Source organism: Chrysemys picta, chromosome 16 (assembly GCF_011386835.1).
Source record: "Chrysemys picta bellii isolate R12L10 chromosome 16, ASM1138683v2, whole genome shotgun sequence".
NCBI classification, from domain to species: domain Eukaryota; kingdom Metazoa; phylum Chordata; order Testudines; family Emydidae; genus Chrysemys; species Chrysemys picta.
Genome location: NC_088806.1, coordinates 6490936 through 6518611, shown reverse-complemented (window position 1 = coordinate 6518611; position 27676 = coordinate 6490936). Strand labels below are relative to the sequence as shown.

The 27676-nt window shown below is 49.7% G+C and overlaps 1 protein-coding gene, 1 non-coding gene and 1 pseudogene across 2 annotated transcripts in view; 2 read left to right on the top strand and 1 right to left on the bottom strand.

The window, feature by feature from the left end:
- LOC101944793 (zinc finger protein 3-like) overlaps positions 1-27676 on the top strand; it is a 439596-nt gene that overhangs the window by 37922 nt on the left and 373998 nt on the right. The window lies entirely within an intron of this gene.
- On the top strand, positions 6171-6243 carry TRNAK-UUU (transfer RNA lysine (anticodon UUU)). Its single transcript has one exon. It is a non-coding gene; the product is annotated as a tRNA-Lys (tRNA).
- Positions 26686-27486, bottom strand: LOC101942437 (zinc finger protein 154-like; annotated as a pseudogene).

Below are 27676 nucleotides of genomic sequence, written 5' to 3'. Positions count from 1 at the left end.
AGTGGAAGATTGGACAAATGACCAGGGAGGAGTATAAAAATATTGCTCAGGCGTGCAGGAGTGAAATCAGGAAGGCCAAATCACACTTGGAGTTGCAGTTAGCAAGAGATGTTAAGAGTAACAAGAAGGGTTTCTTCAGGTATGTTAGCAACAAGAAGAAAATCAAGGAAAGTGTGGGCCCCTTACTGAATGAGGGAGGCAACCTAGTGACCGAGGATGTGGAAAAAGCTAATGTACTCAATGATTTTTTTGCCTCTGTCTTCACGCACAAGGTCAGCTCCCAGATTGCTGCACTGGGCAGTACAGCATGGGGAGAAGGAGACCAGCCCTCTGTGGAGAAAGAAGTGGTTCAGGACTATTTAGAAAAACTGGACGTGCACAAGTCCATGGGGCCGGATGCGCTGCATCCGAGGGTGCTAAAGGAGTTGGCGGGTGAGATTGCAGAGCCATTAGCCATTATTTTTGAAAACTCATGGCGATCGGGGGAGGTCCCAGATGACTGGAAAAAGGCTAATGTAGTGCCCATCTTTAAAAAAGGGAAGAAGGAGGATCCGGGGAACTACAGGCCAGTCAGCCTCACCTCAGTCCCTGGAAAAATTATGGAGCAGGTCCTCAAGGAATCAATTATGAAACATTTAGAGGAAAGGAAAGTGATCAGGAACAGTCAGCATGGATTCACGAAGGGGAAGTCGTGCCTGACTAACCTAATTGCCTTCTATGATGAGATAACTGGCTCTGTGGATGAGGGGAAAGCAGTGGATGTGTTATTTCTTGACTTTAGCAAAGCTTTTGATACTGTCTCCCACAGTATTCTTGCCACCAAGTTAAAGAAGTATGGGCTGGATGAATGGACTGTAAGGTGGATAGAAAGCTGGCTAGATCGTCGGGCTCAACGGGTAGTGATCAATGGCTCCATTTCTAGTTGGCAGCCGGTTTCAAGTGGAGTGCCCCAAGGGTCGGTCCTGGGGCCGGTTTTGTTTAATATCTTTATTAATGATCTGGAGGATGGTGTGGACTGCACTCTCAGCAAGTTTGCAGATGACACTAAACTAGGAGGCGTGGTAGATACACTAGAGGGTAGGGATCGGATACAGAGGGACCTAGACAAATTAGAGGATTGGGCAGAAAAAAACCTGATGAGGTTCAACAAGGACAAGTGCAGAGTCCTGCACTTAGGACGGAAGAATCCCATGCACTGCTACAGACTAGGGACCGAATGGCTAGGTAGCAGTTCTGCTGAAAAGGACCTAGGGGTCACAGTGGACGAGAAGCTGGATATGAGTCAACAGTGTGCTCTTGTTGCCAAGAAGGCTAACGGCATTTTGGGCTGTATAAGTAGGGGCATTGCCAGCAGATCGAGGAACGTGATCGTTCCCCTTTATTCGACATTGGTGAGGCCTCATCTGGAATACTGTGTCCAGTTTTGGGCCCCACACTACAAGAAGGATGTGGAAAAATTGGAAAGAGTCCAGCGGAGGGCAACAAAAATGATTAGGGGTCTGGAGCACATGACTTATGAGGAGAGGCTGAGAGAACTGGGATTGTTTAGTCTCCAGAAGAGAAGAATGAGGGGGGATTTGATAGCAGCCTTCAACTACCTGAAGGGGGGTTCCAAAGAGGATGGAGCTCGGCTGTTCTCAGTGGTGGCAGATGACAGAACAAGGAGCAATGGTCTCAAGTTGCGGTGGGGGAGGTCCAGGTTGGATATCAGGAAAAACTATTTCACTAGGAGGGTGGTGAAACACTGGAATGCGTTACCTAGGGAGGTGGTGGAGTCTCCTTCCTTGGAGGTTTTCAAGGCCCGGCTTGACAAAGCCCTGGCTGGGATGATTTAGCTGGGAATTGGTCCTGCTTTGAGCAGAGGGTTGGACTAGATGACCTCTTGAGGTCCCTTCCAACTCTGATATTCTATGATTCTATGATTCTATATCTGGATGTATATTATAAGACTGTCCTACATAAATGTCGAAAAGTTGAGGTGCCTTTATTATTCTTTTGTTCCATTCTTTGTTTCTATGGGGAATTTGCCAATGCAATATCACTGTCTAAAACTAAAAAAAAAAGGGGGACAATGGTTGTTGAAAATAGCAATTCCAGTCCTAAAAACCATTGGGAAGCATTTCTTGCTCAATTTTATTGTACTTTTTCTACAGCAAGTTACAGTGGATCAGTATATTTGATTTGGGAGAAATGAAGTAACAGCTGCCCAAATTAAGCTTGAGCACGCCTGAATTTTGAGGGTATTCAAATCTGGAAGGCAGGTGCTAGATTCCCTTTCTGAATCTTAGCTAAATCTGGAAAGGAAAAGTCAATTTCTGCTTCCATGGCTCAGAAGTGTAAATCCTCCTATGTGCCTGGTGCTGTATCTAAAGCTGCCCAAGTCCAGTAGAGCCACCCCCCCTTACTTTTCATTTTAAATTCTAGTGGGATCTCCCTTGCTAGGCTTCAGATAGAGAGATGCACTGTCCATTTAGTCCACCCAATTCCTTCTCTGGGGGCTGCCAGGTGAGGTCACACCAGTATCCCTAATTTGGTCTGGGGATGTCTTCTGAAGGGGATATCTCGGCCAAAGCCTATTCCTTGGGCACACTTGTTCCGCGTTCACAGTACCACCACTTCTAGCAGCCAGCTCTCCATTCACAGCTAACTGCAGCATGAGGTTTCAGCTACCATACTCCCTCCCCCACCCTTTCCTGTTGCTAGCAGCCAAGGTAATGCTGGGAAATGTAGTTCTTTCCCTGCTCCAGGGTTGGCTCTATAGGCAGGGAGCTAACCAAGGAACTACAGCTCCCAGGGCCCCCTGTTGGTTCTCAGCTCCCAGGCTGGATCCCTGCCGGCTGCTGCCCCTGCAAATGGGCTGCCCCAAGCACCTGCTTGCTTTGCTGGTCCCTAGAGCCATCCCTGAGGCTAACCCACTCCTTTTGACCTTAAAAGTTTCATGGAAGGAAAAACTAATGAAGAAGAAAGCATAGAAGTTATGGATGTATTTGAGAAAGGACTTGGACAAAAAGAACCAGAAGCCCCAATTCTCCTGGCTGGTTTTCAACCTGGTTCCCAACGACATTTCTATAGATTGTTGTTCACTCCCCACTTTGATAATGCAGACAGTCCTTTTCCAGTACAAATCTCTAGCATATCATTCCAATAGCAGGAGTCAGGATTTCTCTGGGGCACTGAAATTTTTCAGGGGGTTGGTGCATGAACTCAGCCTTACATTCCACCCTTGAAGTTTCATAGACTATAACAGCAGCATAAAGAAAGAGCCGTGCCAATTTCTCACTGTCAGAGGTGAAGGTGGCCACGTCCCCTCTGTCTGACCATTGCCATTGCAGGAGAGAAGGTTTCAATAGAATTGAATGCCCTGGCTCAGACAAGAGACACAGGGAGGTTTTGCTATTCATGGATCTGTGCAAATGAAGTTGTGTCTGTGTGTGAAATTGAGGAGGGAAATGAAACGTCCACATGGTGGCCCAGTGCCTTAACGAATGTGGGTGAAGGACTCGGGCTGAGAAATGATTTTACAGGAGTTTGTATCAATTTATTGCCCTGATTAAAAGCTATGGCTAAAAGGCAGCCACTGTTGTTACTACTTGAATCTGCTTGGGGACACCCGAGTGGGTGTCAAGTCCATTGCCTTAACCAGGGCCAGTCAATTATTTTATCAAGATCCAAATTTCTTGCTCAAGGTATAGTCAATGTCTAGACTCCAGAGCAAATAATACACTGATAATAATAAGAATATAGAAAGATTCTGCAGTCACTATGGGCATAACTATGATGATTGTTTCGTGTTTCGCTCTTTATATCTGGCACCACCATCTTGCCCTTTAGTCTTGTAATTTACCAAGGGTAAAACTAAACATCTCTTCAGCTACAAGGGACTGTTTGTGTTCATTCCTGTTAGCGACACAGGGGTTTGATGTAGCTGCTTTCAACCCTCCGGCTCTGCCGGGATAAGTAACATTTCAGGCTGTCACTGAACTGAAGAAGGGAGATAATTTTTTGACAGGTTACGCCTCCTATTAAAGGTGTTTGTCTGGCTGGCAGCCCTGGTTCCCTGGTCTCTCCTGAGGGAAGAAAGCTTCTGTGCAAAATACCATAACTTTTAACAGAGAGGAGGGAAAGGTGATGGCCACATGATGGGGCCAGTATGTACCACAACATGGTTCTTTTATGTGGGATGACTCTGAACACTGACTGATCTCCATTCCCTTGTATTTGAAGAGATGTTTAGATTTGCACTTGGGAACCTATAAGGCTGAAGCAATTTTATGGATGGTGACACTACGATTGAAGGGTTATTTAATGTTGTAAAAATTGTTCAAAACACATAGCTTAAACTTGAACTGCCTGTTATTAAAGGTTTGTTTCCCCACGTCAGTTCCATAAGCTCTGGTAGTAACGCCCTGGGTTCTCTCATGCCTCGGTGGGAACTAAGGGGAATCGTCCCATGATGCCCTTGGTTCCAGGCTGATTTTTCTGGGGAGGGGACTGTAATTGATTTGTTTGCTGTTGAGAAGGGAGCCAGGCCATTTCTCAGGGAATGAGAACTCCCAGCAACTTCCCAGCCAAACCCAGGCTGCTGCCCTGTCCCAGCATCCGTTCTCCTCGGGGCCCTGCATGTTTGACTATAGAGCATGCAGGGAGCAGCAGCTGAGGCAGAGGACAGCCTGGGCTGGATAGATGTTAGGAGCATAGCACCAGAGGCCGATACTGGCTCCCTCCTCAGCAGAAAACAATCAGTCCCCACCCGCACCCCGGGACAGCAGCCTGGAGCTAAGGGCAGTGCCGAGTGGGGTTTTCTTTTTTTCCTCTTCCTGGGGTGAACAGACACCTGGGGCTGTTTCTAGCAGAGCTGTTGGAACTGAATTGGGAACCAGCTTTTAATAACAGGCAGATCAAGTTCAGACTGATTTTGTTACAATTTTCTTTATAATGTAAAATAATTCAAAAGTAAATGGACAGGAATTATTGTAACTCTTTTCTCCTAGTATTCCCGGCCATAGAGAGAAATGGCTTTTTGGCTTTTCATGATACGGGAGTCAGGTTCATTCACTGTTCAGAATTAATGTGTACAGAAACCTGTTGGGTTTCATTTCTTAAGTTCTGTTGCCATCGTGTGACCATTTCCTTCCCCTCCTTTCTGTCCAAAGCGCAGAGTCCAATTCCTCCAGGGAGAGAAGGACATCTTTCTTCTTTCCTTCCTAAACAGCCCCTTTCCTTAGAGAGCCCTTTGCTGGGATCTGGGTGGGGAACAGCCGTTTCTGAGGATTAATTTTACAGCATATTTGGTGTTAATATATAAATTTTACAGCCAGGCTAGATCACTATGTACCTCTGCTCTGACCTGATTCGTAACAGAGTCCAGAGAATTTTACCCAGTGACTCCTACATCCACCCCAAAATCTTCTGCTGAAGGAGTAGGGTTATATAATATATATGGAGATATACCTATCCCATAGAGCTGCAAGGGACCTAGAAAGGCCTTTGAGTCCACCCCCTGCTTTCACTAGGAGGATCAAGTACTGATTTTTGCCCCAAATCCTTAAGTTGTCCTCTCAAGGATAGAGCTCCAAACGCTGGGTTTAATAGGCCATTGCTCAAACCACTGAACTATCCCTCCCACAGCTTTGGGGTTTTTTTTAGAAAGTTATCATGTTTGGATGTAAAGGTGTGAAATGGGAAAATTGCCCCTCTTTCAAGTTTAAATGTTTTAACTTCTACCTCTAGACCGGGGTGGCCAACCTAAGCCTGAGAAGAAGCCAGAATTTACCAATGTACACTGCCAAATGTACACCTTTGTATGCAACTACTGAGACAATTGTGAACCTGCCTATCATTATCATTATCACTTTGAAATAATGATGATGATGTACACTTGGCTCTATATCCCAGTGTGCCCTGGACTTCTACAGGTTGCATTCACCAATCCAACCATTTGGCACTTGCAGATGGGTACCTCTGTATTGTGCCTGATCCTTGTACAGCTATAAAAGGCTGATAGATGCTGATATTTCCCCCTCTTTTTAACCAGCACTAATACCAAGCCAGGCTAGGGCTGGGAAGAGAGAGAGAGAGAGCAGCAGGTTTCTCCTATTGTTTCCTGCTCTCTTTTTCTTGACTAGATTCTCCTCTGCACCAACTTGCTCTTTTTTTTTTTTTTTTAGTAAACCTGGCTAGCTCAATTGGTAGAGCATCAGACTTTTAATCTGAGGGTCCAGGGTTCAAGTCCCTGGTCAGGTGATAAACTACTGCTCAAGATTTTAAAAATCTGTCTTTCTGGAGTCCTCTTAGATGTTACTTTTTCTCTTCAGGATTTTGCCTTTCCTAAGAAGGGCCTTTGTGTGTGTGGGATTGAAGGGGCAACTTCCTGACATCCCCTATGTCCTTGCAAGCTGGAGGAATAAAGGCCTCTGGGCATATAGCTTCTTCCTCCCCTGCACACACACACACAGAATATCCCTAAGGAACTAAAATCACCTACTGCCTTCCCCTGTCCTGCTGGATCCCCAAATGAGGATGCTCTTCAGCCCGAACCCATGTCCCCTCTATTCCCAGAGCCCCTGTGTTGGGGCTGCTGACATGACTTCTACTACCCCTGGGCTTACATTGCTTGGGCTCCTGGGGCTCAGGTTGTGAGGCTAAAAACTGCAGTGTAGACATTTGGGCTCATACTGGAGCCTAGGCTTGGAGACCCTCACCCCTCGTGGGGTCTCAGAGGCTGGGCTCAAGCCCAAGTGTCTACACTGTAATTTTACAATCCTGTAGCACAAGCCCCACAAGCCTGAATCAACTGACCCAGGGTTTGAGAATAGTGACTTGGGTGTGTTTATGACAGCCTAACATTATGTCTACACTATGTCCACACTGCAATGAAATACCCAGGGCTGCCCCATGCCAGCTCAGGCTGCCGGGGCTTGGGCCGTGGGGTGGTAAATTTCGGCTCATGCTCAATAGCAGGCTCTGGGACCCCACAAGGTTTGGAGGGAGTTTAGCAAGCAAAAAAGGTAAAATGGCAGTAGAGTATTACTGTGGACTCAATGGCATTTCTCCATTGATTTGTCTGCTTTGGGGCAGGGACAATAACATGTCCTGATGCATTTGTTATTTCAAAGAGTGGTTTAGGATTTTCATTCTCACACACAGTGCAGAAAGCAGGACTCAACCCAGGGTGTAAACTAAATGAACTGCCAACGGATTCTGGTAGCCACAATGAGCCATTTGGTATGAGAACTCAGACCTGACCCTGTCCCAGAGGGAGGGGGTCATCCGTGAGGGGCTTGGAACACTGACCTATCAGCTCTTAACTACCAAACTTTCAGTAACTCTATTATCGGTGCCCGTGAGTGTAATTTGAACTATAAATTGGTGAACCTGGACTAGACCAAAGGCCCGTGTAACTCTGTATTTTGTTCTCTGACAGTAGCCAATACCAAAACAGTAACCACAAAGACACCACTAGGATTTGAACCCAAGATCCCCTGTTTACTAAATAGGTGCTTTAGCCAACTAAGCCATGGTGCCTGCTAGTGGTCAAAGTATGGTGTCTGCCCACACTTGACTTCTTGCCAGACCCCACCCAGGCCTGACAAGTTGGCTCATGTTTGGATTCTGCAAAGCAGAAGAGCAGGTGAAGTTTTCCTTGCAAGCTGTGTGTGTGTGTGAATCTTTGGCCAGGGCTGCACTACAAAGTTATTTCAGCAGAATTATATTGCTCAGGCATGTGAAAAACACACTATACTCCCTCGGTCGGCAGCTATTGGCGGGTGTACACACTGCAATGCCACGTCTGGAGAGAAAACTACCCTGTTTTGGTGACAAAATAAAACCACCTCGATGAGAGGCCGAGAGCTTTTTGCTGCAAACTTAAATCGACAAAGTGTCAGTGTAAACACTGCTGGTCATTATATCACCATAACTGGCTTCCACCAGTATCCCACAATGCCCGCCGTGAACTCGCCTGCCCTGCATTCCTGCTACAGAGGTTGGGCCCCTCCCCTTTCATAGTTCTGGGAAGCTCTGACAGCTGAGCCTGCTGCTCTGCTTCGGCAGCAGGGAGCAAATCACTGCCGTGGAATGCTTCTCTCTCCCGCACTACCAACGCAGAACAGGTGGCAGGAGCTTCCTCATAGTGGGGGAGCATTGGTGTCCGAACTGTGGTGCCCCCGTGATGCTCCTTCCCCAGGGCCCCTCACTCACTCCGCCCCTTCTCCCTGAGGCCCCAACCCCACACTGCCCCTTCTCCCTGAGACCCCACCCTACCCTCCCGTCAAGGCCACACCCATAGAACGCCTCTTCCCCCCAAGACTCGGCCTTGTGTTCCCCCCTCCGTTGTTTGTCCTTAAAGGTTAAAAGTGGTGGGGCCATGGCCCTCTAAACCCCCTTATTCTGGCACCACTGACACAGAGCTAGGCAGGCAGCAGTGTGTGTGTGGGTGGGTGAGTTGGTGTGTGTGTGTGTGAGAGAGAGAGAGAGAGAGAGACTGCTGTGCTGTGCCACTGAGGGAAGTGGAGGCTTATGTCAGGGCTGTCCCTCTCCCCTTGACTCAGGACTGGTTGCTTTCCGCAGCTGTCTGAACTTGGAGACAGTGTGCCCACGCATTCACTCTTCCGCAACACACACACTCCCCCAACACACACAGTGTCTCTCCCCTCCACCACGCTCTCTGTCACACACTTTCTGCCCGACTGCTGTGTTGTGCCAGTGAGGGATGTGAGGGCTGATGTTGCGGTGGATGTCAGGACTGTCCCCCTTCTGCTGACTCAGGACTGGTTGCTTCCCACAGCTGTCTGAACTTAAATACAGCATGCCCACACACTCACTCTTCCGCAACACACACACTCCCCCAACACACACACTGTCTCTGCCCCCGACACACGTTCTCTGTCACACACTCTGCCCGCCACACGCACTGCAGTTGAAAAGCAGCTGGCACTCTAGTAGGATGCCCAAGGAACAATGGGATACAGAAACCTGCATCATGTGATGTGGTACTGGCCCATGAGTCATTGGAAACCCTTCCCAAAGCACCCTGCGGCCAGTTGCACAGTTAGCTACTGTGGAGGAATAGGCCTGGCTGGCCTCCCTTGCACCCAGGGCCGGCTTTAGGCCGATTCAGCCGATTCAGCTGAATTGGGCCCCGCGCCAAGAGGGCCCCACGCTGCAGCTGTCCACCCCGCCCCCAGCTCACTTCCCCCTCCTTCCCTCCCCTGAATGCTCCGCCCCCTCCCCTGCTTCCCGCGAATCAGAGATTCACAGGAAGTCTGAAAAGAAGCAGGGGTGGCAGGCCGGCAGCACAAGGTAAGCTGGGGTGGTGGGGGCGCGAGAAGGGCTCCGGGGAGGCGCGGACTGTTCCCGCAGACCCCAGCGGCTCTGGCCCGGCTTGGCTCCAGCCCGGCCCCCGCGGCGCGGCCCGGGTCGGCTCCGGCCCGGCCCCCACGGCTCGGCTCGGGTCCCCCCGTCCCCCCTGCGGCGCGGCTCGGGTCCCCCCCGCGGCGCGGCTCGGCTCGGGTCCCCCCGTCACCCCCGCGGCGCGGCTCGGGTCCCCCCCGCGGCGCGGCTCGGCTCAGGTCCCCCCGTCCCCCCCACGGCGCGGCTCGGCTCGGGTCCCCCCGTCCCCCCCGCGGTGCGGCGCGGCTCGGCTCGAGTTCCCCCGTCCCCCCCGCGGCGCGGCTCGGGTCCCCCCGTCCCCCCCGCGGCACGGCTCGGGTCTTCTCCCCCCCCCCGCGCGGCCCCCGCGGCGCGGCTCCGGGTCGGACCCAAGCCCGGCAACCCCGGCGGGAGCACGGCTCAATTCCTGGGGGCGGGGCTTGCAGCAAGCCCTGCCCCGAGGAATCGGGCCCCGCTCTTGCTAAAGCCAGCCCTGCTTGCACTGATCAAAACATCGGTGAAGACTTGTCATATAGGCCCGCCCTGCAGGCCACAAGCCTGAACCAAACTAAGTATCATGTTCTCTGCCAGTCTCGGTCAAAGGTCATGACCAGAGGAGGGAGGTGGGACCAAGGAGGGAAAGAATAAAAAGCCCCAGCAGCAGCACTAATGAAATATGTTAATGGCTGGTGAAATAGAATAACCGCTTGTGTGAAGCAATAGGTAACTTTAGCTGGATGGAAACTGACTAAATGCAGCCTCTCCTTTGGGTGATCTGTGACACCCCCCTCCCCCCCCGTGATTCCAGCTAAATGCAAGGTGGCCAATCATGGTTCTCTTCTGGGTGCTCTGTGACCTCCCTGAATTTCTAGCTAAATGCAAACTGACTAATCACGCTCCTTCTTTGGGTGCTTTGTAACCCTCCCCGGTGCACTGTCCGTAACACCCTGGAAAAGTAACGTACACCCTGCCGAGAATATACCCTAACTGGTGCCAAGTACTGCCCATATCGGAAACCACCAAGAAGCCCTCCACCCTATATGCACCCAATTCTCAAAAAATAATAAGGAAGGTACCGGGAAAAGGAGCAGACCCCAACTCTTTTATTTTCATAAATGATGTATAACTTGTACTATGTTTGCGGTTTGTAAGCATAAAAGGAGCCTGAGAGCTCTGATCGGGGGTGTAGTTTCTGACTGCAACCCCCAACGCATTGGTATGTATTGCAATAAACTGGCCTCAGGCTTGAGTCTGTGAACTAAAATCAATGTGTGGGTGACTTTTTCCACGACACTACCCACAGTGCACTGCTCTCTGTGGTGATCCAAGAGCTGCTGCTCTCTGTGGTGATCCAAGAGCTGCTAGCGTGGATGTGCTCTGGTGACACAAGCAGCCTAGTGTAGATACGCAACAGCAGTTTAATTAAAATGCTTTAACAAAAGCAGCCTAACTCATAATGTAGATATAGCCTGAGAGTGAGACAAGACCCAGCTCCTATTGGCACCAAAGATGCTCAGGCACTGAAACTAAAGAACCACAACTACCTCCATAGTTGGCAGGATTCAAACCTGCCAACAGAGACCCCAATGGAGTTAGTCTATCACCTTAACCACTCAGCCACCACTACTTACTCTACATGGCTTTCTAACTACACTCTAGTTCTGTTCTCACTGAGTGATCATTTCCAATCGTTTCCTCAGACCAGCTTCCACAGCACACTCACTGCTGTGCAAGTGTGTCTGTGACTGAACAGCAAGAATTCCTGCTCATTTACCTACCGCCTGGAGAATGATGAGAGTGTGTTTGTGGTTAATGATGTTGCTGTAGATTGTTGTCCATTTCCTGCCTTGATAATTCAGACAGTCCCTTTCCCATCATATCCCCAGTACCTCAGTGATTGCAATAGCAGGCGGCAGGTTTTCTCTGGGGCACAGAGCTTTGCCAGGGGGTTGGTGGCTCCTTTCTTTCCTCACCTTGGAGTAAACTCAGCTTTTTATTCCACCCTTGATGTTTCATGGAATAACAATGGCAGCATGAAGAAAGAGGTGGGAAGGGCAGGTGCCTCGGGGGAGGGGCAGAGAAGTGAGAGCAGTGGGCAGGGTGGGTCTCAGGGGAGGTGGCAGAAAGGTGTGAGTGGTGGGCATGGAGGATCTCAGGATAGGGGCAGAGAGGTGTGAGTGGTGGGCAGGGTGGGTCTCAGGGGAGGGACAGAGAGATACAAGTGTTGGGCAGGGCCGGTCTCATGGGAGGGGCAGTGGGCAGGGCAGGTCTCAGGGGAGGGGGCAGAGAGGTGGGGGCGGTGGGCAGGGCAGGTCTCAGGGGAGGGGGCAGAGAGGTGGGGGCGGTGGGCAAGGAGGGTCTCAGGGGTGGGGGCAGAGAGGTGGGGGTGGTGGGCAGGGCAAGTCTCAGGGGAGGGGGCAGAGAGGTGGGGCGGTGGGCAGGGCAGGTCTCAGGGGAGGGGGCAGAGAGGTGGGGGCGGTGGGCAGGGAGGGTCTCAGGGGAGAGGGCAGAGAGGTGTGGGCAGCAGGCGAGGAGGCCTCAGGGGAGGAGAGGAGTGAGCCAAAGGCAGACCAGCAGGCCTCAGCAAAAGAGGCAGAGCAGAGGTGGGAAGTGGCCAAACGGGAGCGAGGGTGGAGCACAGGTGGGGCCTCAGAGTGAGGAGAATGAGTAACGTGGGGTGGAGTTGGGGAGCAGTGCCAGGGTTTGGGCACCAATGCCCCCCCCTACTTCTAGGGACCTTCCAGTGCTTGTGCTCAGCCTCCCCTAATGCAAGAGTCATGGGCCACCTATTCTCTGGGTCTTCACTTACCAAGTCCCTCCCCAAGCTATACTGATGGGAGAAGCCCTCCTGTCGACACAGCACTATCTACACCGGGGTAACTTTAATATAACTGTATTGTTTGGGGGGGGGTAAATTTTTTACACCCTTAAGTAATGTAGTTACACCGACCTAATTTTGTAGCGTAGACCTGTAGAATCACACAAACACCTTGGGAACTTCACCTGTTTCCCTGCTTTACAGAATCCAAACACAAACAATGCTTGTCAAGCTCCCGTGGGGGTTGGCAGGGAGTCAGGTGTGGATATACACCATCAATTAATCACAGGCATACACCCTGGCTTTGCTGGCTAAAACACCTGTTTTGTAACCACGAAGTCCTGAGTTCAACTCCCTCTGGTGCCTTGTTGTGTGTTTCTTGGGGCACCTGATATTGGCTACTGTCAGAAGACAAGATACAGAGCAAGATGGACCTTTGGTCTAGACTAGTATGGCTGTCCTTATAGTTTAAATTACACTCACAGGCCCTGATAATAGAGTTACTGAAAGTTTGAGAGTTAAGAGCTTATAGGTCAGTGTTCCAAGCCGCTCATGGATGACCCCCTCCCTCTGGGACAGGGTCAGGTCTGAGCTCTCACACCAAATGGCTCATGGCTACCAGAATCTGTGGGCGGCTCATTTTGTTTATGTCGAGGGTTGAGTCCCACCCCACGTTACTCCACCCCACGTTACTCATTCTCCTCACTCTGAGGCCCCACCTGTGCTCCACCCTCGCTCCCGTTTGGCCACTTCCCACCTCTGCCCTGCCCACCGCTCCCACCTCTCTGCCTCCTCCCCTGAGACCTGCCCTGCCCACTGCCCCCTCCTATAAGACCGGCCCTGCCCAACACCGTGTCTAAGAATGAAAATCCTAAACCACCCTTTGAAATAACAAATACATCAGGACATGTTATTGTCCCTGCCCCAAAGCAGACAGATCAATGGAGAAATGCCATTGAGTCTAGGGTAATACTTCACTGTGGTTTTACCATTTCCACTTGCTAAACTCCCTCCCAACCTCTGGGCTCCTAGAGCAGGGTACTGAGCCTGAGCTGAGACACGTACACTGCAACTTTACAGCCCAAGTCACATGACCCTGATTAATCCGACATGGGCCAGCTGTGGGTGTTTCATTGCACTGTAGATGTATCCTAACATTATGTTTACACATGATTAAAACACCCAAGGTACCTGTCTCAAAGCCCGGGTCAGCTGACTCATGTTTATGGGGCTTGGGCTGCAAGACTATAACATTACGGTGCAGACGTATGGACTTGAGCCCAACCTCTGAGACCCCATGATGGGTGAGAGTTTCTGAACCCAGGCTTCAGTGTGAACACAAATATCTGCACCAGTTTTTAGCCCCACAGCTTTAGCTCCATGATCCCATGTCAGATGACCCAGGCCAGCCATGCTGCAATCTTGATCCCAGGAGAGATGAAGTTTGCTCTGTGTGCGTTACTGAAATATGTTATGAGGTTGGGAAATGCCCACCACCAGCCTTTCGGGTGCAACAATGGAGGAGACAGACTCGCTGCTGGCCCATTAAAGGTATCCACACTCCCAAGGACTATCCCAGGAGCCGTGTACAATGCAGACGTCTCCAAGATAGCACAGAGACAATGGACACTGCTTGACTCACATCGTAGCAAAGCAGCTTCCTAGCAAGTTGGAAGAAACTATGAAAGAGGGGAAGAGACATCATGACTTGGCCTCTCATCCCCACAACTCAATACCTGGAAACACACCTGGAGGACAAAGACTGAATTGAAATAATTCAGAGATCAGAAGAGAATAATAATAATACATTCAAATGAAAGTCCCCAAACAGACTAGTATTGGTTTTTCAGCAGAAAAATTTCAATTTGGGGGATTTTGTTTTCCCAGGCAGACCTTGTCAAGGGACACAGAAAGAAAATGTTTGAGTTTCTCCTTCAGAACAGCTTGGCCTTGACACTCTAGCTGTGGGTCACTGTTGGGCCTTGCTGAGGTGGGGACATTTTAATAATTTGGGGAAATCCCAGGGTGTTTGGGGGAGATTGTGAGGATGTTACCTTTTGAGATAAAAACCAAGAAATAAAGAACTCTTTGAGAAATCTGGGATTTAGACATACTTTATTTAAAGCAAGGGAGCTCTGAGATCCTAAGAAGGTTTCTGTTTGCAGGAAGCAACATGGTTTGGTCTTTCATTGTACCAAAAGGGGAGATGGTTGTTTGTAAAGAGAAGACTAAATGTGCACAATGAGGATGGGATTCAAACTCATGTGTGCAAAGCACAATAAATTAGCAGTTAATTATCTTAACCACTCAGCCACCTCATCTGAACTATCAAAGAAGGGACAGGAGGAGAAATATAAGGCCAGGAGCAGTAGGGCCAATAAGGAGTTTTAAAATACTAAACGGAAGCAGGGGCTGAATGAGCTCCCCCCTCACATCTAGTGATGGGGGAAAGACTTCAGGAACAGACTGTGTTTGCATAGACACGCCTACTCTGCCTAGGTATGCAGCAAGTATCCTTTGTATAAAACAACAAAAATAAAGGTGATTCTGTTTTCCTGCAGTCAGCAAAAAAATGTTTTTAAAAAAGGAGTGGGGAGGGGGTGGGGCATTTTTAAGCAAAGATCTGTCCACAGCAAGGGTCTGGGAAATGTTTATTTTGTTTTCTGACACTTTATGGGCAAGCCAGTGGAAGAACAACCCAGAACACCATGTGTCTACCGTCGCAACAATAAATTGTGTTCTGTGTTTGTGTTGTTTGTCTTGTTATTACCGTTAATTTGGTGGATACTGTAAGTCCTTCCAGCCCTTTTAATTGGATATGTCATGCTGCCCATTTTGGGACCAAGGGAAAATGTACCCTAATTAAACTTCTTCCACTCCTTACTCTGCCACCTCCCTCCAAATGGTCTGTGACACACCATCCCCATGGTGGTCTACCCCCATCCACAGACTTGTGGTTCTTAATGCAACTGGTTTACAAATGACTATCACTCTGTTCCCCACTGACTGGTATCTCAATACAACATTTGCTAACTGTTCTCAGTTTACCAAAGTAAGTGAAAGAATGTTGCTATGAGTAATTTCACACTCATTTAAATTGGATGGATGGGAATTAAACAAGAACATCTGAAAATGGCGAGCCCTCACAAACTACCTCTGGGAAGGTTGAAACTTGTTGCAGGAAGCTGACTCAGCAGCTCAAATTCAATGCTTGGAACATGCCGTGGGGCTACTGGACTGGGTGGGGGGGATTATTATAGGTATTTGTGCTTAACTCAACTGACCATTTGTTGGGAAATGTTATTCTAACCCTCAAGAATATTAGAGAATCCCTTATAAGTAAATTGGTGAACAGGGTTAAGACTATTTTGTGGGGAGAAGCATGTAGCCAGGTTCAACAAGCCTTCACCAATCATCTTGTAAATCTCTTGCAAAATGTCCACCATTGTTTATGGCCACCTGGGTTGAAGGGGACCAATGTAGCAAATCAATTAAAGGTGTATTGGCCCTTTAGAACCACCCGGGAAACAATTTTGGAGGACTGTACACTGAGCCGGTGTACCTTTACTGTTAGAGGCTGAAGGAAAATGGACCTCAGCCACCCTTTTACAGACAGGGTTCGGGGGTGGGTGCAAATGGAAATGCAAGAACCCATATGGCAAGCAGTAATAACAAATAATGACACACTGTTTCTAATGGGATCCAAGGTATACTACCCATACAGGGTCTTGCATGGGTGGGGCAGGCAAATACCTGGAAGGGATGGCCCCAGGAACCACCGCCCCTGCAGTGTTTAGAACCTGAAATTAATAGGCAGCAGGTTTAAAACAAATAAAAGGAAGTTCTTCTTCACGCAGCGCACAGTCAACTTGTGGAACTCCTTACCTGAGAAGGTTGTGAAGGCTAGGACTATAACAGAGTTTAAAAGAGAACTGGATAAATTCATGGTGGTGAAGTCCATTAATGGCTATTAGCCAGGACGGGTAAGGAATGGTGTCCCTAGCCTCTGTCTGTCAGAGGATGGAGATGGATGGCAGGAGAGAGATCACTTGATCATTGCCTGTTAGGTTCACTCCCTCTGGGGCACCTGGCATTGGCCACTGTCGGTAGACAGGATACTGGGCTAGATGGACCTTTGGTCTGACCCCGTACAGTCTTTCTTATGTTCTTATGTTCTTATGTACTCCCTCAACATTGGGTGGAACAGGGAAATAAAATGTGTTGGGAGGAATCAGCCGTGCTTAATGGCCAGGTTTTGGAGGTTGAAAGGTGTGTGGAGCGGATGGAATTTGGACCAGGAAACTTATCCTTGCAGCTGGGAAACTCCACTTACCAGATTTATATATCAGCTATGCATCAGCTTAATATAACTGGACACCCAACGATACCTACTAACTGGACTATGGAACCCACCAAAATGAACTGTGACCATGTGATACAGCTACTCCGGGAGCTCCAGGTGGAGCATCGCTGAACACTGATTTTGGAAGCCAAGGGCCTTTGAAGAATGAATGACTTCTAGCTGGCTACTAAACTGCCTGCTGATTGGGCCTGGACTAATGTTGCCTGTGCCCTTCAAACAGGCCTAATGAACACTCATTTACTTCTTGGTCATCTTACTCATGTTGTAGGAATGTTATTCCTATTAATTGTAATATTGATCATATTCATGGGGTGTTTGAAATTATGTACTGCCTTAGTCTCTCCCCAAAAGCCATATTTCTAAATTAAGTGGCTTTCCCCATTATGACCTGCCTTCTCTCTCTCCTTGTAGCATGATCAGTGGACCAAGCTATCACGCTAGCTGGAGCCAGGGCCTCCAGCCTGAATGCCCCACTGTTCAGTGTGTGAGAAGGAGGGGTGCCTGAGCCCTTTTTTGAAGAGAGTGGGGGAGTGTTAGGATATATTAGGGTTAACTAACAGACGTGGGAAGCTGCTAATGTATTGACATAGCATTAGGGGACAAAGGGATAGGTAGGTTTAGTTCTTTGTTTAATAAATAAGTTGCCATATTTTTCTCTTCCGTGTTGCTTGTAAGAATAAATAAAAATGCATCTGCATAAGAAATGTAGCTCTTGCATAATGCCCTTTGTGTGAAACAAGGTAAAATAAATGTTATTTCCCCCTCTCTTCCTTTCCCAGCTACATAAACAAGCTCTGGCTTATGGCCCCTTCCTCCCTCCCCTGAGAATTGCTGACCAAGGAGGTTTGTGGCAACCGATTGTTGCAAAGAAATATATTTTCAAGGAAAAATGCCTGTATGATATGTGTAATGCTATCAGCAATAGATAGGGGTGGGTCTACTAACAGAATGGGTGTTTTATTACTTAATAAGGGTTTTGGAGGTGTTGTAATGGATGTAGGCATGTACATACTAACTTAGACAAAAAGAGTGTGCAGTAACTACTTCAGTGCTTATTCGACAATTGTGTTGAGGCGAACAGGTATCACAATAAAGGATCCCATCTACTCAATCTGCCTCTGGGTCAACCTGCTCTTTTTTCAACTAACGTCAGGGAGGAGTATTAACCCTCCCTCCCTTGGGCCCGCCCTTCAGCATTCCAAGGGAACACCAACACCATCCAAGTGACTTTGGGTGAGTAGGTCAACCAATAGGTTTGCTCCTAGGCCAGGCTGCAGCCCAGCTTCAGGACTCAGAGGAAATGGAGCTCGCATCCCTACCTTCAGGACTCCAGGCATGGCCAGCCTTCTGGATCAAACATCCCCTCTTGCGCTCAAGTCACAACAACTAGTGGGCAAAAGACAGGCTCCTATGCCATTTGAAAGAGCAAGAGGAAGCCTTGGAACACCCAGTACTGTTAGGTGGCAAAAGAGCTGCCCCAAGACCCCACTGAGGCTTGAACTCTGAGTGGAGGATTCACCATGGCCTGCTCTACACTATGGGTTTAGGTCAACTTTAGCAGCGTTAAATCGAATTAAGCCTGGACACGTTCACACGACGAAGCCCTTTCTTTCGACTTAAAGGGGCCTTTAAACCGGTTTCTTTACACCACCTCCGATGAGGGGGTTAGCGATAAAATCGGCCTTTGCGGGTCAGAATTGGGGTAGTGTGGACGGAATTCGACGTTATTGGCCTCCGGGAGCTATCCCACAGTGCTTCATTGTGACTGCTCTGGACAGCACTCTCAACTCAGATGCACTGACCAGGTAGACAGGAAAAGACCCGCAAACGTTTGAATTTCATTTCCTGTTTGCCCAGTGTGGAGAGCACAGGTGACCACAGATAGCTCATCAGCACAGGTAACCGTGATGGAGTCCCAGGATCACAAAAGAGCTCCAGCATGGACCGAACGGGAGGTACGGGATCTGCTCACCATATGGGGAGATGAATCAGTGCTAGCTGAACTCCGTAGCAGTAAAAGAAATGGCAAAGTATTAGAAAAGGTCTCCAAGGCCATGAAGAACCGAGGCCATAACAGGGACACACAGCAGTGCCACGTGAAAATTAAGGAGCTACGGCAAGCTTACCACAAAGCCAGAGAAGCAAACGGAAGGTCCGGGGCAGGGCCGCAAACTTGCCGCTTCTACACGGAGCTGCATGCCATTCTAGGGGGTGCAGCCACCACTACCCCAACCGTGTGCTATGACTCCGTCAATGCAGAAACACACAGGGAAGAGGGTTCGGGGAACGAGGAAGATGAGGATGGAGGTAATGTAGGTAGCTCACAGCAGCAAGGAAGCAGAGAAACAGGTTTCCCCAACAGCCAGGATATGTTTGTCACCCTGGACCTGGAACCAGTAACCCCCGAACTCACCCAAGACCCTGAGGGCACACAGGAGACCTCTGGTGAGTGTACCTTTGTAAATATTACATATGGTTTAAAAGCAAGCATGTTTAATGATTAATGATTAATTTGCCCTGGCAATCGCGGCCAGTACAGCTACTGGAAAAGTCTGTTAACATGTATGGGGATGGAGCGGAAATCCTCCAGGGACATCTCCAGAAAGCTCTCCTTCATGTACTCCCAAAGCCTTTGTAAAAGGTTTCTGGGGAGGGCTGCCTTACCCCATCCGCCATGGTAGGACACTTTACCACGCCAGGCCAGTAGCACGTAGTCTGGAATCATTGCATAACAAAGCATGGCAGCGTATGGACCCGGTGTTTGCTGGCATCCAGACAACATCCATTCCTCATCTCTCTTTAAAAAGAAGAACAGGAGGACTTGTGGCACCTTAGAGACTAACAAATTTATTACAGCATAAGCTTTCGTGGACTACAGCCCACTTCTTTTCATCTCTCTTTGTTATCCTCAGGAGAGTGATATCATTCACGGTCACCTGGTTGAAATGGGGTGATTTTACTAAGGGGACATTCAGAGGTGCCCATTCCTGCTCTTCTGAACAGAAATGTTCCCCGCTGTTAACCACGCGGTGGGGGGAGGGGTGAAGTGATCATCCCAGAGAATTGGGTGTGTGTGTGGGGGGTGGTTTACTTGGGTTTGTGCTGCATGTTAACCCGGAAACCGCAGCCCCTCCTTTTACATTGAAAACCCATTTTAAATGGCGAACCCAATTCATCCTTGATATGGGAAATGAGGGCGCTGCTCTTTGAAACCATTCCCACATGTCAAGAAGGTTAAAAAAGCCAAAAGACTGTGGCTTACCATGGCTGCCTGCAAGCCGAAATCTGTTGCCTGGCACTGTGTGAGTGATCTCTCATACCAAACCGGCAGGCCCTCACTATAAGAGGAAAAATGCGACCTTGTAACGAAAAAGTGTACCCACTGTTCTCTACAATGTGTCTTTTTTAACCACCTCTCCCTTCTCCTCCACCAGCTGCAAATGTTTCTCCTTCGCAGAGGCTAGTGAACATTAGAAAGAGAAAACGGAGGACGCGCGACGATATGTTCACGGAGCTCCAAATGTCCTCCCACGCTGATAGAGCACAGCAGAATGCGTGGAGGCAGTCAATGTCAGACATGAGAAAAGCACAATATGAACGAGAGGAGAGGTGGCGGGCTGAATGGCGGGATGAAAAGAGCAAGTGGTGGGCTGAAGATGATAGGTGGCATCAGCTTGCAGACAGAAGGCAAGAGTCAATGCTCCGTCTGCTGGAGCATCAAACTGATATGCTCCAGCGTATGGTTGAGCTGCAGGAAAGGCAGCAGGAGCAGAGGCTGCCGCTACAGCCCCTGTGTAACCACCAGCCCTCCTCCCCAAGTTCCATAGCCTCCTCACCCAGATGCCCAAGAACAGGGTGGGTGGGCCTCCGGCTACCCAGTCACTCCACCCCAGACGATTGCCCAAGCATCAGAAGGCTGGCCTTCAATAAGAGTTAAAGTTTTAAAATGCAGTGTGTCTTTTTCCATCCCTCCTCCCGCACCAATCCCAGGCTACCTTGGCAATTATCCCCCTACTTGTGTGAGGAATTAATAAAGAATGCATGAATGTGAAATAACAATGACTTTATTGCCTCTGCAAGCGGTGCTCGAAGTGGGGAGGGGAGGGTGGGGTGGTTGGTTTACAGGGAAGTAGAGTGAACCGGGAGGGGGGGGTTGGAGGGCTCATCAAGGAGAAACAAACAGAAGTTTCACACCGTAGCCTGGCCAGTCACAAAACTCATTTTCAAAGCTTCTCTGATGCACACCGCGCCCTGCTGTGCTCCTCTAACCGCCCTGGTGTCTGGCTGCGCGTAATCAGCGGCCATGCGAGTTGCCTCAACCTCCCACCCCGCCATAAATGTCTCCCCCTTACTCTCACAGATATTGTGGAGCGCACAGCAACCAGCAATAACAATGGGGATATTCTTTTCGCTGAGGTCTGAGCAAGTCAATAAGCTGCGCCAGCGTGCTTTTAAACGTCCAAATGCACATTCCACCACCATTCGGCACTTGCTCAGCCTGTAATTGAACTCCTGTCCAGGCTGCCTGTGTACGGCTTCATGAGCCATGGCATTAAGGGGTAGGCTGGGTCCCCAAGGATCACAATAGGCATTTCAACATCCCCAACGGTTACTTTCTGGTCCAGGAAGAAACTCCCTTCCTCCAGCTTTCGAAACAGACCAGAGTGCCTGAAGACGCGAGCATCATGTACCTTTCCTGGCCATCCCACGTTGATGTTGGTGAAACGTCCCTTGTGATCCACCAGGGCTTGCAGCAGCATTGAAAAGTACCCCTTGCGGTTTATGTACTCGGTGGCTTGGTGCTCCGATGCCAAGATAGGGATATGGGTTCCCCACCACAGTTTGGGAATCCCATTTCAGCAAAACCATCCACTATTGCCTGCACGTTGCCCAGAGTCACTACCCTTGATATCACCAGGTCTTTCATTGCCCTGGCAACTTGGATTACAGCAGCCCCCACAGTAGATTTACCCACTCCAAATTGATTCCCGACTGACCAGTAGCTGTCTGGCGTTGCAAGCTTCCACAGGGCTATCGCCACTCGCTTCTCAACTGTGAGGGCTGCTCTCATCCTGGTATTCTGGCGCTTCAGGGCAGGGGAAAGCAACTCACAAAGTTCCATGAAAGTGCCCTTACGCATGCGAAAGTTTCGCAGCCACTGGGAATCGTCCCACACCTGCAGCACGATGCGGTCCCACCAGTCTGTGCTTGTTTCCCGGGCCCAGAATCGGCGTTCCACGGCATGAACGTGCCCCAGTAACACCATGATTTCCACATTGCTGGGACCTGTGCCTTGTGAGAGGTCTATGTCCATGTCAATTTCCTCATCACTCTCTTCGCCGTGCTGCAATCGCCTCCTTGGCTGGTCCGGGTTTCGCCTTGGCATGTCCTGGCTCTGCATATACTCCAGGACAATGCGCGTGGTGTTCATAGTGCATGAGCCGTGGTGATCTGAGCGGGCTCCATGATCCCAGTGCTAGCTATGGCGCTTGGTCTGAAAAAAGGCGCGAAACTAGTATCTGACGGACCAGGAGAAAGAGGGAGGGCCGAGTGACGACATGGCGTACAGGTACAGGGAATTAAAATCAAGAAAGGTGGCTGTGCATCAGGGAGAAACACAAACAACTGTCACACAGAATGGTCCCCCCAAAGATTAAACTCAAAACCCTGGGTTTAGCAGGCCGTTGATTTCACAGAGGGAGGGGAGCAAATGAATACAGAACAAATCTATTTTTTACATCTTAAGACGACGGTGCAGCATGACCGATAGCCCTCGGCATCTTCTGGGTGCTTGGCAGCAAATACTGGTCACTTTGCAGTTAGTGTACTACGATGGCCTTCAGGCCTATTGCACGATCTGCTGCTCAGGGAAGACTCTGCTAATGTGCGATGATCCAACTTGTAATAGGACGGTTACCAGTCATAATACACCATCTACTGCCAAAAGGCAAAAGGCAAGGGGCTGGTGCAATGCAGCCCTATGGCTGCCAGCCCCACAGCTGCCAGCACCCAGATCGCCAATGAAGGCTACCAGTCATGCTGCACCGTCTACCGCCAAAAGGCAGTTAGCTGCTGCTGCTGTGTAGCAATGCAGTCCCACGTCTGCCGGCACCCAGATGACATATGGTGATGGTGAGCTGAGCGTGCTCCATGCTTGCTGTGGTATGTTGTCTGCACAGGTAACCCAGGTAAAAAGGCACGAATCTATTGTCTGCCGGTGCTCTGACGGAGGGGGAGGGGCCTGACGACATGTACCCAAAACCTCCCGCTACACTGTTTTGCATCATCCGGGCATTGGGATCTCAACCCAGAATTCCAATGAGTGGCGGAGACTGCGGGAACTGTGGGATAGCTACCCATAGTGCAATGTTCCGGAAGTTGACGCTAGCCTCGGTACTGTGGACGCGGTCCGCAGACTAGAGCACTTAGAGCATTTTATGTGGGGACACACACAATCGGCTGTATACAACCGGCTTCTATTAATTTGACCTAATTTCCTAGTGTAGACATACCCCATGTGTCTCAATGTGGGAAATTGCCTGGCCCATGGCAGAGGATATTGGAAGATGAACCTCCAGAACTTGCAAGATAAAGGGGTAGGGGGGCGAGGCCTGGTGGTGTTGTCAGAACGGGAAAGCATCAGAGGGTTCTATGTCAACCAGGGGGATTGGTGGGCGTCGGTGAAAGAGGAGTTGGTGGCTTTGTTCCAGCAGCCGGGGAAACACTGCAACATTAAAGAATACCAATGGTGCCAAGTCCTGCAGCATCACCTGTGGGATTTCTACAAGACCATCCAGAGGGGAGGCAGTCAACGTGTGACTGTACAACCATATCAAGTGACATCTGGCCAGGTTCCGGGAGATGAGGCTGCAGTGGGCCTGATTTGAGTGTGACCACCGAGTGAAGGGAGAGGCGGTCTCCTCAGACATTTTTGCAGCCTGCAGAGAACAGAGACAAAGCAGGAGGATGCAGGGACTCAGGGCGGGACCCGCGGATCCAGTAGTGTAGGACCACAGTTGAATGCTGGCCATCATGGAGGCCTATAATGGGGAGCTGTTCCAGGGCCGGGACATTGCTCAGCAGGCGCAGGAGAAGTTTCTCTCCTTAGCCAGGTACTGCTCACAGCTGCTATCAGGAGACAACCGGGAGAGTTTGCTGGAGCCCAGAGCTCTACTGGGAACTGCTGGAGCCTCTGACACCAGTTACTTGCATCTGAAGAAGTGAGGTTCTTACCCACGAAAGCTTATGCTCCCAATACTTCTGTTAGTCTCAAAGGTGCCACAGGACCCTCTGTTGCTTTTTACAGATTCAGACTAACACGGCTACCCCTCTGATATCTGACACCAGTGTTGATGAATGTCTTCAACAGCTCTCTGCACCACTAGGCACTGAGTCTATCACAATACGATGCTATCCTGGTATTGCAGGCCAAGATGGGAGACCTGACTGACATCCGAAATTGGAGGCCCACTGCTCTGTTTAATACCGATGACAAGATCTTGGCCCGAGCACTCAAGAGGAGGCTGGGAGGGGTAGCAGACTGACTGGTGCACTGTAGCCGATTCAATGTGGTATGAGGTCAGACAGTCATAGATTCCTTATGCAGCATGAGAGAGGTCTGTGAATGTGCACGCTGGGAGTAGTGGGAAGGTCACTTGTTGGCTCTGGATCAATCTGAACTATTTCTGGTGAGTGCTTAAACACTGTGGCATCCCGGGGGAACTTTATCAGATGGCTGGCTAGGGAACAAAATCCCTGTGCACGCAGGCATATAACAGGGCTGTCCCTTGAGCCCCTTCTGTATGTGTTCTCTTTGGACCCTTTTCTCAAAGCACTCTACAGAAGCAGAGCAATGTGGAGCATGGTTTGCCCTGACCAGAGTCTGGGAGGACTGAGCGGGGAAGCTGTCGCATTGAAGGCGGTTGCCCATGCATATGACATGACTGTGACAGTGAGCTCCCTGGGCAACTGCTGCACTTTGGTGACACTATTGGAGGGGTACTCGGCTGCTGCTGGAGCCATGGTGAACCTAGAAAAGAACAGGGCCCTGTGAGTGGGATCGGACCCTGGTGGGGGTTTTCCCTTACCCATCAGGGGTTTCCAATTCGTAAGTAGCCAAGACAGGAGCACCCCTGGGGTGGTGAACATCTTGAGGGTACTGTTTGGGGTTGGGAATGTGAACTCGGAGAGGCAGCTGCTGGCCTGTGAGGAAAGGCTCGGCTGGTGGCATAACTGGGCCTTTTCATTAGCCCAGAAGATTGTCATGCTGAAGACCTATCTTTTGGCTACAGGAAATTTCCTCAGCCATGTATTTCCCCCAGCTCCATGAGCTGAACATGATGGCCTTCCACTTCTTGTGGGGCAATAGGACATCCCTAGCCAGGAGAAGTGTGGCTTCCCTGCCGGCAGGGCTGGCTCCAGGCACCAGCCCAGCAAGCAGGTGCTTGGGGCAGCCAAGGGGAAGGGGCGGCACGTCGGGCTGTTCGGTGGCAATTTGGTGGCGGGTCCCTCCCGCCGAAAAAGAAAGTGACACGGTGGAGCTGCTGCCGGAGTCCTTCTGATCGCAATTGCGATTGCGTCTTTTTTTTTTTTTTTCGCTGCTTGGGGTGGCAAAATCCCTGGAGCCGGTCCTGCCTACCAGTGACAGAGGATGGGTTGGGCATGATGGGCTTTGAAGCATTTTAACAGCTCCACTTTCTTGTTTTTCAATTTTCACTGGGTGGCTGAGCTGGAGGGCAGGGCAGGCCAGAGGGGAATGGCAGGGCAACCACAGAGAATGCAACCAACTCTTCAGATCTGGCCATATTTTTTTTCTTTTGAGCCCACTGGGTGCAGCAATGGGTTTGGGTTGGCCAATGGTGGTGGAAGGGGTAGGAGATTAGGCAGGCCCCCTGCTCCCTCTCTAGTGTTCATCCATAGAATATCATGGTTGGAAGAGACCTCAGGAGATCATCTAGTCCAACCCCCTGCTCAAAGCAGGACCAACACCAACTAACTCATCCCAGCCAGGGCTTTTCATTGGGTGGCTAGGTGGAAGGTGCTCGCAGGATGGTTTAAGCCACAGCAGTGGCCTCCCTCACAGCCGAAGTGGCCAGAGCAGCAAGCCCTCCCTTTGGCCCTGTCCGCATGGAGATCAATGTACCACAGGGTGATGGGGGCCAATTTCAGGAACGTTCCACTGCAGGTGAGCAACTGTCCCCAGAACATACGGAGGGAGCCTTAAAGTATCTGCAAAGACATCCACACACCATTCCCAAGCACGGATGGCCAAGAACACGACCTCACCGGACACTTTGGGAAGTGAAGAAATATGAAGGGGTGAACTCTGCATGGCTCAGACACAAGGTAACAGTTCTGGGGTGATGGAGAAGGAGGGAATCTCTGAGTCTCCCCACCTTCTTGCAGTGTCACAGAGGCTGAAATGACACTTATTTCCCTGACATTGCTCCAGCTCTTCATTACATTTAAATATATTTTAAATGAGAAAAATAGTCAACAAAATAACTGCTGTTCCACACGATCCAGGGTAATGTGAGAACTGGGAATGAGACAATTTGTCCTCAGAGAGGAACTTGACGACTTGAACAATAACTTTGCACTGGAGGAAGAGTATAAATGTGAATCTCCAGGTCTGTTTAGACAAGGAAATGTGATGGTGGTTAGCTCAGATCAGGAGGAAATGTGCTAGATAACCCTACCCATTATCCATGGCCCATGTCTTTACTGCAAGAATAGCTGTCATTTTACATCAGAAAAGCAAACTTAAGCTAGCTAACTCCATGGAAACCACAGTGATGACGCCCAGGTAGATTTTACCTCAATGTAGCTGGTTGAAGACACCCCCTATCTCCCCCATCAGGGGTGATGGACATTCCTGGTAGAAAGGACACAGACTCCCATGACTCGCAGGACAATGGAGTTGATAGAAAGGACCACAGGATCCACCCCAAAGAAGGGCAGGCTTCAAAAGTGGGCAACTTATGTGTGGGAGCTGAGGGACTACAGTGTGCAAAAGATGCAAACAGCCTTAATGGTCACTACCTGGGAACTGTCAAAAGAATTAAAGAAAAAAAATCTTCTAACAGCTCTAGAGAAGGTTTTTATGAAGTTTATCTCCTCTATGGATTCTTTGATGCTACATAAGGCCTGAGCTCTGAGTGAAGCTTTTCCCACACTCGCAGCATTCATAGGGTCTCTGTCCTGTGTGGATTCTGTGATGTGTAATAAGGGTTGAGCTCTGAGAGAAGCTTTTCCCACACTCACAGCATTCAAAGGGTTTCTCTCCCATGTGGACTCTCTGATGAGAGATAAGGGAGGAGATGTCAGTGAAACTTTTCCCGCACTCACTGCATTCATAGGGTCTCTCTCCTGTGTGGATCCTCTGATGTGTAGTAAGGTTTGAGCTTCGAGTGAAGCTTTTCCCACACTCGCAGCATTCATAGGGTCGCTCTCCCGTGTGGATTCTCTGATGAGAGATAAGGGCTGATCTCTGAGTGAAGCTTTTCCCGCACTCACAGCATTCGTAGGGTCGCTCTCCTGTGTGGATTCTCTGATGAGAGAGAAGGGCTGAGCGGTAATTGAAGTTTTTCCTGCACTCACCGCATTCATAGGGTCTCTCCCCCGTATGGATTCTCTGATGGGTAGAAAGGTCTGAGCTCTGAGTGAAGCTTTTCCCGCACTCCCAGAATTCATAGGGTCTGTCTCCTCTATGTATTCGCTGATGTCTAATAAGGGCTGAGGTATGATTGAAGCTTTTCTCACACTCACAGCATTCATACGGTCTCTCTTTTGTATGGATTATCTCATGTCAAATAAGGGCTGAGTGGTAATTGAAGTTTTTCCCACACTCACTGCATATATTCTCTCTCTTTTCCCTGAGGATTTTCTCCTGGGATGTACTTTCCTTGAGGTCCTTTTGAGTTTCCTGACAATTCATGGGTTCATCCACTCTCTCCTCTGACAGGTTTCAGAGTAGCAGCCGTGTTAGTCTGTATCCGCAAAAAGAACAGGAGTACTTGTGGCACCTTAGAGACTAACAAATTTATTAGAGCATAAGCTTTCATGGGCTACTGCCCACTTCTTCGGATCTCCTCTGAGTGGTTTCCCTGCTCTCTCTCTGGTCTGTG